Source organism: Protopterus annectens, chromosome 6.part0 (genome assembly GCF_019279795.1).
Source record: "Protopterus annectens isolate FY-2018-M chromosome 6.part0, PAN1.0, whole genome shotgun sequence".
Classification (NCBI taxonomy): Eukaryota; Metazoa; Chordata; order Ceratodontiformes; family Protopteridae; genus Protopterus; species Protopterus annectens.
The window spans coordinates 1,313,408,475-1,313,421,375 of record NC_056737.1 but is presented as its reverse complement, the minus strand read 5'-3'; positions in this window follow the sequence as shown (position 1 = coordinate 1,313,421,375).

Genomic DNA, 12,901 nt, shown 5'->3' with positions numbered 1-12,901 from the left:
CTCTTTTTCAGAATTAAAGCCACACTCACATGATGTTAAATGAATACAAAACCCCCCTGAATAAAAGCATAACTCCATAAAAAAACAAGACCTGGTGGGAATGTGGATTTAAGCCGAATTTGCCATTTAGTCTCTCTTACTTCAACCTCCAGTTTGTCACCACCTCCTTTATCCCCTGAAAGAACAAGATCAATCACAAAAAATATGAATCTTTTAAAGTTGTTACATTTGGCACTATGTAGGTAAAAGCATTATGCAAATCTTTATTTTTAATGGCCCTAAGATGTTCACAAATTCTGTCTCCGAGTCTACGGACAGTTTTACTAACATAAAATCCCAGACATGATGTACATGTTGCCAAATACATTAACATCGATGTATTACAATTACATATTCCGGGACAATTGAAGGAGTAGTTGTAACTGCTAACAGACATGTATGGGCCATCATTAATACATTTGCAGTATCTACAAGTACCACATTTAGACATTGTTGACCTGTAACCCATTTTTTTTTTTTACTATTTGGATGTCCTTCCAGGACGTTTTTAATATTTTTACCCCTGCTATAAACAATTAGGCATTTTGTTCCTAGTTTTATGTACTGGTTTTCTAATACCCTAATACCCTACCTTGGGTGGAGCGAGTCCTGTGATTATATTGCCAACAGAAGCACTAGTGGGAGAATTCATTTCATCTGTACAAAAGCTATCTGTGATGTTGCTGCAAGACAGATCGAGGAATGGTGCAGATAATTCTTTATCATGTACCCAGGCTGAACTTTTTACCCTTCACGCTCCACTGTTAGTGGAGAATGGAAATAGGACTGCAACAACTAATCACAATCTACAGAATGGATGCGATACGATGGACTGGTTTACTGCACTGGAAGTGAACTTTTCCGAGGGAACGAATGAGAGGAATAATATGCCTTCATTTAAAAACCAAATAACCAGCTTTGAAAAACTGTGCAAAAAATACAGGTCTCTCCAGTTGGACAACGCCTTCTTGTTTAAATCCTTAGTGCTGAAACAAGTCCTGAAGGGACTGAGATTTTGGAAACTACCATTGGGAATTGGAGAAGGTTCCACAGCGTTTCGGGAGTTAGTTGCCCTTTTTGATAAGGCAGGACTTGAAATGATGGACATTATTATTAAAAATAATCAGAGTAAGTTGAATGTGTTACAAGCAGAAATAACTGCTTTAAATCAAAGCGTTGTAAATTACCTTTTATTTACTCAATACAGAGTTACCAAAAAGTGTTGCATGATTTGGATGTATTTGTTAAAAATAGATTTAACACGAAGCAGCATAAATTAAATAGAGGCACTTTCGATTATAAAAATAATCAGGCATATTCCATTGGTTTGAGGGATAAAGCCCCTGATAATTCTATACGTGGAAATGTGAGGAGGAATGATGGCCATTCTCCCTCAAGAGATGGGGGAAGTTTTAATGAGGAACATTTTGAAGAGGAAGAAGTTTGTTTAGAACAAGACCCCCAGTTGAGGAGGTCGGAACACTTGAGGTGTCAAGTGAAGAGGGGGACCACAAACTAACAGGGCAATGGATACAACAGCAGGAGACAATGGGGAGGAGGGAGAATGAAACGCAGTTAACAAGTGGATTTATTACTGTTTATGACGATGTTTTTGAAGTAAACTTGACAGACAGTTCTATTGTGCTTAACACTGATCTGGATGTATACCCTGAAGCTATCTCAGTGTCTGAGATTGTTAAAAAACAAGGATTCACTGTTTATAACATTAGTGAGTTGAACATAAAGGATGTACACTTTGACTTGTTAAAAAAAGGGATTTCTTTTGTCCCTGATTTTAAAACAGATTTAGCCGACATTTTAACAAGTTTAAAATTATTTATGAGGTAGTTGAACTTAAGGCTATTTTTCCAGGGACCATCAAATGTAAATTTCAACATGAGAACTGATAATTTAAGATGCAAAAGTGTGTTTACCCCCCCCCCCAATAACCCGGAAATTACATTGTTTGAAAAGATGTGTGAAGCAAAATTTAGAAAAATGTCAACAGAGAGGCTTGGACAACAAGTTAATTTAACACAGGAAGAAAGGAAAGTTCTATGGGAACTAGCTAGGGATAGAAATAACAGAATTTTGAAACCAGACAAGGGTGGGGGATTGGTCATTATGGCTCAAATTGATTATGTGTCGAAAATGTTTGATATACTAAATGACCCCTCCACTTATAATAGGTTTCTAGGAATTAAGTCAATAGAGCCTATATGAGAATTTATTTTTTTTTATTGGATGCACTTTTTCAGGGCACTATTGACCAAGCTGATTTTAAGTTCCTGACAGTTGACAACCCAGATTTTCAGTATTCCTAAGATCCACAATAATCCACAGCCCCCCCCCCCTCCTTTCGGATCCATTGTAGCAGCAAAAGGGTCAAAAACAGAGTCCCTGGCAGCTTGGTTTGATAAGTGGGTAGGACCGGTGGTGAGGGAAACTGAACGTATCCTTGGGGACTCTTAGCATTGCCTAGAAAGGTTAAGCCAGTTTAGAGTAGGGGGAGACTTTACCTTGTTAACAATAGATGTGATTAACCTGTTTTTGGTCATTCCACACACAGTTGGATTGGAAATGTTTCAGGAAAGTCTCCTGAACAGTGAGAAAGTCAAAGGTGACAAAATGAATTTCCTGGTTGAAACCATGGAAATAGTGCTTAAAAATAACTTTCTTGCCTTTGAAGGAGAGTTATTCCATCAAGTATCAGGTGTATTAATGTGGGCCAAGTGTGCCCCCGTTTTTGCCAACCTTGTCCTTTTGGAGTGGGAGAAAAAACATATTTTTGACTCCCCATTTATAGGAAAAATAAAGTCGTATAATAGATTTTTGGATGACATCCTTATTTTATGGTAAGGAGATGAAAAAGAAGCTATAGAGTTTGTTGAATATTTGATTACCATAACATCTTTTTTGTTACTGATGTGGTGCAGCGGTAGTGTTGTTGCTTCACTGCAAGAGGTTCTCCCGTTCGATTCTCGGCTGGAGTACGGGGAGTGCCTTCTGTGTGGAGTCTGCATATCCTCTCCGTGGTTGGGTGGGCGTTCGAAAGACATGCGTAAGTGGGCGTGCCACCGTTGAAGGTTGAACATTGAGCTGGCACCTTGGCATTCATGAAAATCTACTGCCAATCATTAGTGGACCGGAGTTCCGCTGTGGCAGCCCCTAACCGGGAAAAGCCGAAAGACAACAAAAACAACAACAAATAGTAAGTGGAAGTCTAATGAGATAAATTTTTTAGACATACATCTTAAGAAAGATTATGAGAGGGATGAACTATTTAGCACTATTTTCAGAAAGCAGACTTACTCAAATACCCTACTTCATTTCAATAGTTGTCACCCCTTGCTCCAAAGGAAAAGTATAATCAGAGGTCAAATGGTGAGGCTATCCTGCTATATCAGTGAGGACATAACATTCAAGGAAGAATTATATGTTCTGATTGGAATGTTTATTGAGAGGAGATACCCATTAAAGTTATTGATAAAAATCAAATGAGAAATTCTGACAAAAATAAATTCTTCCTTTGGGCCTATATTGAGATGCACGGATGGTCAGATAACCAACAGCAGGAGTACAAGGGATGGTGATGCTATGGTACTGGGGTATAACAAGGAAACACCTAGTTTAGGTTGGGAAACCTGCTTATAACATGAAACTAAGGAGAAACTAGGAACAAAATCCCTAGTTGTTTATAGCAGGGGTAAAAAATATTAAAAACATCCTGGAAGGACATCCAAATAGTAAAAGAAAAATGGGATACAGGTCAACAATGTCTAAATGTGGTACTTGTAGATACTGCAAATTTATTAAAGATGGCCCATATGTGTCTGTTAGCAGTTACAACTACTCCTTGAATTGTCCTGGAAGATGTAATTGTAATTCATTGATGTTAGTGTATTTGGCAACATGTGCATCATGTCCGGGATTTTATGTTGGTAAAACTGTCCGTAGACTCAGAGACAAAATTTGTGAACATCTTAGGGCCATTAAAAATAAAGTTTTGCATAATGCTTTGTACCTGCATAGTATCAAATGCAACAACTTTAAAAGATTCATCTTTTTTAGATTGACCGTGTTCTATCAGGGAATAGAGGAGATGATGACAAACTGGAGGTCGAAGTAAGAGAGACTAAATGGCAAATTTGGCTTAACTCCACAGTCCCACCAGGTTTTAATGACAATATGTCATTAGTTCCTATACTAAAACAGGTCTATATCATGTTGTCGAACTCTTAAAAGTTCAAACATCATATGGTGACAGTGTCTATACATGCTATACCAGGGGGATTCAGTGTAAAAGAAGAGTGATATGAGATACAACAAATGGCTACATCAGAGTCATTCATCTGCAGTTGACACAAATTGCTAGCCTGCTGTGGTGGCAAAGAATGTTTGGTTAACTTTTTCTTTTGTGGCTGGAAGAAGGACCGACCACAGGACCGGCAATCTGTTCCATGGTCAAGCCAAAAATGGTGCCTCTTTCCCAGACGAGCAGCAAATGCCAGTAGAACTACCGGTCCACAAAACGTACTTTTTTGACAGAAAAAAAAACAGTAAAAAGCACTTTCAAACACCATGACAGCCCCACAATGGAACTTTAAACACAATTTCTCCACAGAAAATACATAATCAGTTAGTTTACACTACTTTAAAACTGACAGAAAAATGAGTGCTCTGTTTAAAAATATATTACAATCTTGAGACAGTCCGTTAAAACAAAAACACTCTTAGCTTTATAAAAGCTTTCCTGAAGAGGAAAGTAATAAAACATCAGTAAACATACCAAAATGGAAGTTTTTTTTCCACAATGGGAACTTATCTGCTCAGCAGAGGAAAACACAAGTCAACCATCAATACTTGAAAGCCTCAGAAGAATGGACTTTTCAGTGACAGTAAAACCCTGAAGGGATCTGCACCCTAATTTGTCTTTTAATCAGTTCATCTTGAGCAGCTTGAAAGTCTGGATGCATCAAAGGTGCCCTGAAGCATAGAAAGCTGGTGGGCTGCTATATCCTTGACAGAATATAACCTATTTAGCTATGGCTACTGCAGCAGTGATCAATATGAAAAACCCAGAAAATAAATAATCTAAAATGACACCTGCTGCAACAGATCTTAAGAAAGACTGAGCGACATTGGCTGAGATAACTGGCTCTTAAGAAGGAATACTAGAGAACATTGTCAGCATAGCATCAGTGGTATCAGAGTATAAAGCATATAAATTGTATAACGTCTAAGAATGAATATTAGGTAGGAAAAATATTTAGGAACAAAAAAACAAGACAATTACATACATTCAACAAATACTTTTGGAACACTCTGATTCTATGGGTAACTGGTGTCTGAATCTCTTTAAAATAAAATAAGAATGACATCACTGGAAGCAAAATATGAAGAATTGGAAGAAAAATAAATTGAGTTGTAAGACAGAGCAAAAAAGAAAAATTCCCATACTATAGGATGGTGGCAGCCTAATCACTTTGAACATCAACCTACAGCTTAAGGCTACATATAATTTATTTCATGAATATGGCCAAGTGTCTTAGGCTGTGCCATATTTGACACAAAGCTGTTCATAGGGTTGACAGTTGAGTTAGACAGTTACAGACCACAATGCTTTCTGTAGATAGAGAGATCATTTACTGAAAATATACTGAAATGCAGAGCATTGTCATCCTCAGAAGGCTACAGAAGGTTACCAGAATAGCCAGTTTAACTATTGCATATCATTCTCCCCAGATTTGTATTTGGGTCTCAAAATGGTTGGAGCTTTTTTAGGTATTTGAAAAATATTTGTTAGCATAACATATAGAAAATGGCAGAATAATTTATTGGGTGAGGGAAGTGAGGCTAAACTGATAAGTTTGTTTGTTTGCTTGTTTGTTTTGTTTTGTTTTGTGCATTTATTTGTTTGATTGTTTGTTTTGAATTGTTCCAAAAACCCTTATCAGTCATGATCCAGGGTCAGATCTCTGGACTCATTCATAGTTCATTGGATCCTAAATGCATAACAGCTCATAAGTTCATAACCACGTTCATTGCTGACTGTCCTTCTAGGCTGTAGGCTAAAGAACATTATGGGAGTGTTATCAGTTGGTTTACAGGGCTGTGATTCCACAGAAAAGTGTTTCAGAGAAAATGATTTACTAACTAGCAGTTATGTGACCTTGACGTAAGCTGTAAAAGGCAGTATGGGGACTAAATCCTCACATTACTTTCAGCTTTCAGTTCTAAGTTATAATTTTCCTGAAACAGTCTTTTGTGAAATTGTTACTTGCCAAAGCTATTATAACCTGTAAAATGAGCACTTCTCTATTTTGTGTTGAAAATGGTTGAAAATAACTTAGCTTCTAATTATGCTTTTAAAGTACTGAAGAAGATTTGATAATGCTAAGTGACATTTTGAATATAAGGCTAGCTTTATCTGTCCTTTATGTCTGTGTTACCTTTTTGCATGGGTGATAGTATCTTGCAGCTATGGTCTTTATTTCTGTTGGATCTAACTCTACATCCAGCACTGAAGTATGCTTAGGGCTTCATCAGTGAATGTTCTAAATACCTAGAACAATTTTCTTCTGTTTTGGAGCTGTAGTGAATACTATAAAGCTTTCTAGGTTTTAGTCTAGCTATCCACACATCAGAGTCCAGTAGCTGTATATATACATACATATATATGTATATACACACACACACACACACACACACACACACACACACACACACATACACACACACACACACACACACACACACACACACGCGCGCGCGCGTGTGCACAAGCGCGCATACACGCACACACACACACACGCGCGCGCACAAGCGCGCATACGCACACACACACACACACACACACACACACACACACACACACACACACACACACACACACACAGAGAAAGGGAGATTAAATATCATATACAGACACATGGTAATTTGTGTAGAATTTAACCTACTAGGTGTAACATTATAAGGTCTTGAGTCAAATGATTTTATATGATCCAGATTAAAAAATAGTTGCGAGGATTTTCATATCCATTGCCATAGAGGAGGGGAATAATTTTTGGTATTTATTTGTAAAAGAGATAAAATGCAACTTTTGCAGAACTTACTTGTAATACCGTTTAGGCCATTAGGTCTGCAATTAACAATATTACTTTTCAGTCCTCTCTTACACATTGATGTCATACCAGGATGTAAGGTAGAGGGAACACAATTCTATATTAAAGACAAATTAAATTTCCAATTAAATTTCAAATCTCCTATCAAATGTAGTGGTTCCACTAGACCAGGATCAAGCAAACAAGCAAACAAACACACACACACACACACACACACACACACACACACACACACACACACACACACACACACAGAAAATAAAATAAACAAACAAATAACTAACTAAATAAATAAAACAAAATGCAATAGTTGAGAAATTTGACACAATATGTAACTTCTATTATTGCAATTTCTAATTAATTGTTTCATCAGAGCTAAAGTAGAGGTTTGGATAGCTAGATAAGTCAAAGGTCTTTCTATTCACTTTCCATAGCTTTTGAAGTATAAAGTAATGTCTTTGAACTAGAAGCACATTGATTATGAATGGCTCAAAGAATCAAAATATATCGGGACCATTTTCAGGCTCTTCCTGGAGGTACAATGATGAATATAAAACAATTCTGTAAGTTATACCTAATTATATTGTTAATAAAGGGCATAGTAAATAACGCACAGCATAAGCCATGAGATTAAAACAGAATGCAAACTATAGACTGGGTGTTTTTACTAGAAATATTCACAATAGAGCAGCCTGAGCAGAAGCAGAATTAACAGGGCTAACCATATACAATATATATGTTGAAGAGGGTGTCTGATATGATGAAAAAAAATAAAAAAACATTAAAGCATTAGAACATAAGTGGTAGGTGACGGGGGTCTTTACATGACTTCAGTATCCTGAAAGCATTTACATACAGCCTCTGTTTGTGTAGAAAGGATTTAAATTCAGAGTGAAACTGTGGGAAGATGGATATGCATTCTAGCTGAGTCAGGAGCAAGACAACATTTGGAGGAGGCTGGAAAAGGCATATTTATTGGAGTGAAGCCTTGTGTTTGGGGTCTATATCCGAACAACGAAAGTGCATATGTGTGACTACATAAAAGTCGACACATAATACGCAAAACCTGTAAATAGAAACCAGCCACATAATCAAATTTTTTCCTAGTAAAAAAATTCATGTGGCCTTTCTGAAAAAAAAAAAATGAAAAAACATTATCAGGTGGGGGGTTTCTCCCCCACACCACCCAACATGTTCATAGGTTCGTACTAGGCTAACTGCCCTTGTGGGCCATTTTAAGCCAAGCCAATAACACCATGTGAGAATCAAACCCTACACCTTGTGTTTGTAAGGCAAACACCTTAACCATTATACCAGCCTCCCACCCCTTTAAATGATTTTCTCACTGTCACACAGTGCACCACTGCCACAGGAAGCAGCTGATTAATAAGGAGGAGCTTTAGTCCTCTGCTAAATCTCAGACTTCTCTGCTAAATCCCAGACTGTGTGCCCCACACACACACACACACCCACTAACTAACTATATCAACTTCGAGATCGCACTATAGCGAAGGAAAGGGCAACTCCGTGTAGTTGGCCAACTACCACCTTGCCCCATGACATATTAATCGAACCGCTTAAATGCGGTTCAATGAATATTTGTCTCTCTTTATGTATTCTCTCAGAAGCCATTTTGTGCTTCTAATAGAGACATTGTGTGTGGGGTTGTGTGCAAGCGGGAGGGGATGTGCTCGAAAGGACCTTAGGTTATAAGAGAAATATTTTTTTCATGATGTCGGGCTAGGAAGGGAACAGATGAGTTTAGCACATTTATAAACTAGACAGGGGACTAGGACAGTTGTTCTGATGCACAGAGGTAGCCATTTGACCTTCAGTAGTGTGAGGCAGAGTGTTCTCTTTTAGGGGATAATGCTGCAAACTGACAGATGCTGTTACATGTGACTTGAACAGATTGTAGATTACTTTTAGATGCAGAGCTGACAAGTGGGAAGACATATTCAAATTAGGATACTAATACTGTTTTTCCTATAGTACCTTTGTCTTCTGGGGAAAGAAAATTGAAGATTTTCTTGGACCAGAATAGAAGACTATTAACTTTTGTCTTTGTAGGGCTGTACATTCTTTTGTAGGTTGCATTTGAGATCCACCCAGCTCCTCAGATATTTACAAAGTTAAAATGATAGTCTCGTTAGCATGTGCTTTTGAGCTTTGTTAGTCTTTTAGTGATGCTAAACAGCATGCCTTGTTTTTTTTTTTTTTTTGTTTGTTTGTTTTTTGAGGATAAGATTGTGGGAGTGAAAAGTTCAAGTTCTAATTGATTATTGATGGTCGAATGTTAGTTATGGCTTGATACTGTATTAATAAACCACCATGATGTTGGCTTACAAGATGATATTAATGGTCAGTAGTTGGATAAAATGGGGGGTAGGATAGGACCCTGTGGTACACAGACATTGGTGGGGAGATGGACGTTGTGAGGCTGAACTGGAAAGAATTAACTCACTGGGTTGCTGTAAGACTATGCCAGCTAAAAAAGGAATGTATTCAGTCAGAGGTGGAAATACACTGTATCAAAGGCTTGGATAGGTCAGTGAAAATAGCACCAGTAAGATGGCCTTCGTCCATATTAATGAAAATGTCACCTGCAAAGGTATAGAAGAGTGGTCACTGTACTTATCTTAGCCCAGAAACAGTGTTAATGAGGGGACAGGATTCTGTGAGTATGAAGGACAATAGTAATTTGACTATCGATGAACTTGTCAAATATTATGCCTAGACTTTGAAGGATGGTAATGGGATGGACATCTTTGCTAGTTGGATGTTTTTTGGGGATTTGGGATAGGTTTCACAATGATGGTTGTCTATCAGAGCAGATATGAGGAAGCTCTTTAGATCCAGTTGTAGAGGTATGTAAGTGGGAGTGAGAAAAATTCAATACACTCTTTTAAGAGCCGTGGATGCAGGCCATCATCCCCTGTGAAAGTGTTTGTAGGAGCATCACCAAGGAGTGCAGACACCTGTATGGGCCATCAACCCCTGTGAAATTTTCTGCAGGAGCATCACAAAGGAATGTAGACACCTGTATGGGCCATCATCCCCTGCAAATGTGTCTGCAGAAGCATCATCAAGGAATGTAGACACCTGTATGGGCCATCATCCCCTGTGAAAATGTCTGAGAGTGCATCACCAAGGAGTGCAGACACCTGTATAAGCCATCATCCCCTATGAAAGTTTCTGAGGGAGCATCATCAAGGAGTGTAAATGCCTGTATGGGCCATCATCCACTGTGAAAGTGTCAGAGAGAGCATCATCAAAGAGTGCAGACACCTGTATGGGCCATCATCCCCTGTGAAAGTGTCTGCAGAAGCATCATAAAAGAGTGCAACACCTGTATGGGCTATCATCTCCTGTGAAAGTGTCTGCAGAAGCATCATCAAAGAGTGCAACACCTGTATGGAAAGTGTCTGCAGAAGCATCATCAAAGAGTGCAGATACCTGTATGGGCCATCATCCCCTGTGAAAGTATCTGCAAGAGCATCATCAAGGAAAGCAGACACCTGTATGGGTCATCATCCCCTGTGAAAGTGCCTGCAGGAGCATCATCAAGGAATGCAGACACCTGTATGGGCCATATCAAGGAATGCAGACACCTGTATGGGCCATCATCCCCTGTGAAAGTGTCTCCAAGAGCATCATCAAGGAAAGCAGACACCTGTATGGGTCATCATCCCCTGTGAAAGTGTCTGCAGAAGCATTATTAAAGAGTGCCGATGCCTGTATGGGCCATCATCCCCTGTGAAAGTGCCTGCAGGAGCATCATCAAGGAATGCAAACACCTGTATGGGCCATCATCCCCTTTGAAAGTGTCTGCAAGAGCATCATCAAGGAATGCAGACACCTGTATGGGTCATCATCCCCTGTGAAAGTGTCTGCAGAAGCATTATTAAAGAGTGCCGATGCCTGTATGAGCTATCATCCCCTGTGAAAGTGCCTGCAGGAGCATCATCAAGGAATGCAAACACCTGTATGGGCCATCATCCCCTGTGAAAGTGTCTGCAAGAGCATCATCAAGGAATGCAGACACCTGTATGTGTCATCATCCCCTTTGAAAGTGTCTGCAGAAGCATTATTAAAGACTGCAGATGCCTGCATGGGCCATCATCCCCTCTGAAAGTGTCTGAGGGAGCACCATCAAATAGTGCAGACACCTGTATGGGCCATCATCCTCTCTGAAAGTGTCTGGAGAAGCATCATCAAATAGTGCAGACACCTGTATGGGCCATCATCCCCTGTGAAAGTGTCTGCATGGACATCATCAAGGTGTGCAGACACCTGTATGGGATTTGAAATAGAAGGAGGAAGTGTAGTGATAGTGAGCTGGGGTTTTAAGCAGGGTGCTGGGGTTAGTGGCGGGAGCCTGAGGATGTCAGAGAATTTATAGTCTCAGCCTGAGATGAGTCCTGAGGAGGATGAAATGCTGTCCTTATACAGGATGCACTTAGGCAGATTATCAAAATGTCTTGTTTATACATACTTCCTGATTTAATATAGTACTTGATTCATCCCTCTGATTTTACAGCTGTGTGGTTTATTTGCAGTTTATATGATTATTTTGTAATCAGAGCTGGTATTTCACTATCATGAACAGTTAGTTGCAAGAAAGACTATTGATAAAAGTGGTGGAGGACCATGTGAGTTCTGTTTGACAGGTTCATGATAGACAGGTGGTATGCATGTAAACAATTTTGGATCTGTATGCCTGCTTTACAAAGTGATCCAAAATGTGATATGAGTAAGATGCTGCAGTGTTCATTTCTGAGCTCCATTTGTTTTTTAATTTCATCCACACAGTTTAGGAAAAGAGTAGAATCATCTACTCCATTAATGTTATCAAACACTGTTTCATTACCAGGTAACACAGGTGGAGAAAGGTGCATGGGAGCCTCAACAATTAGGCAGGTGGCTAAAGCCATGGCTGCACTGAGATTCATTACTAAAGGATCAAACTATGAAAGTGATCCTGTATATTGTGTAACAGTTTAGCTTAGAAGGTTGAGGTATGCACCAGTAATGAGCTTCATCCTATATCTAGAGTTTGAGTCCCTTGGTCTCCCATTGATTACTCTGTGACTGATGGAACTATGTAGACAAGCAGTGTTGCCAGGTAGCCTCTGAAAATAGCCACTTACCAGTAAGGGGCTTACCTAGTTAACTTCAAAAACTGAGCATTAGATATGTAGACTGAAGCTGCAAAACATAAGCTAGGATAAGGAAGTGGACATTATATTAACAGAAAGAACAAGTTTGGACCTGTGTGTCAAATTTGCAGGGAACAGAAATGGAATGTCTGACATTATTCTAATTAATTAAAGCAGATGCTGCTTTACTGGTGTTTTGGTTCTGTTTTCAGCCCTGGAAGACATACCTGAAATGTAATAATAAATTAAGAGAGATAGATAAATTGGAAATTAATATGGCAATGCTCAGAAAGGAGGCAAAATGGGGGAAGAGGAAAAGGTGAGTATGGCAATACAGAAATGCTCTTATGAATGGAATCCACACTGTGAGTAAAGTAATCTGAAGTTATTCAAACTCATAATAAGCAGAGCCACAATAAAGCATGGGAAAGATCACAAGGAGAGGTGTTTTATTTACAGAGCAAGAAAAGTGAACCAAACAGGATATGCAGAAAATCATGGTCAGACCAAACAAGGAGGATATCATTTACTGCCTGAGAGGGAAAGCATTTGCTGAAAGGGGAAGGTAAGATTGCTACA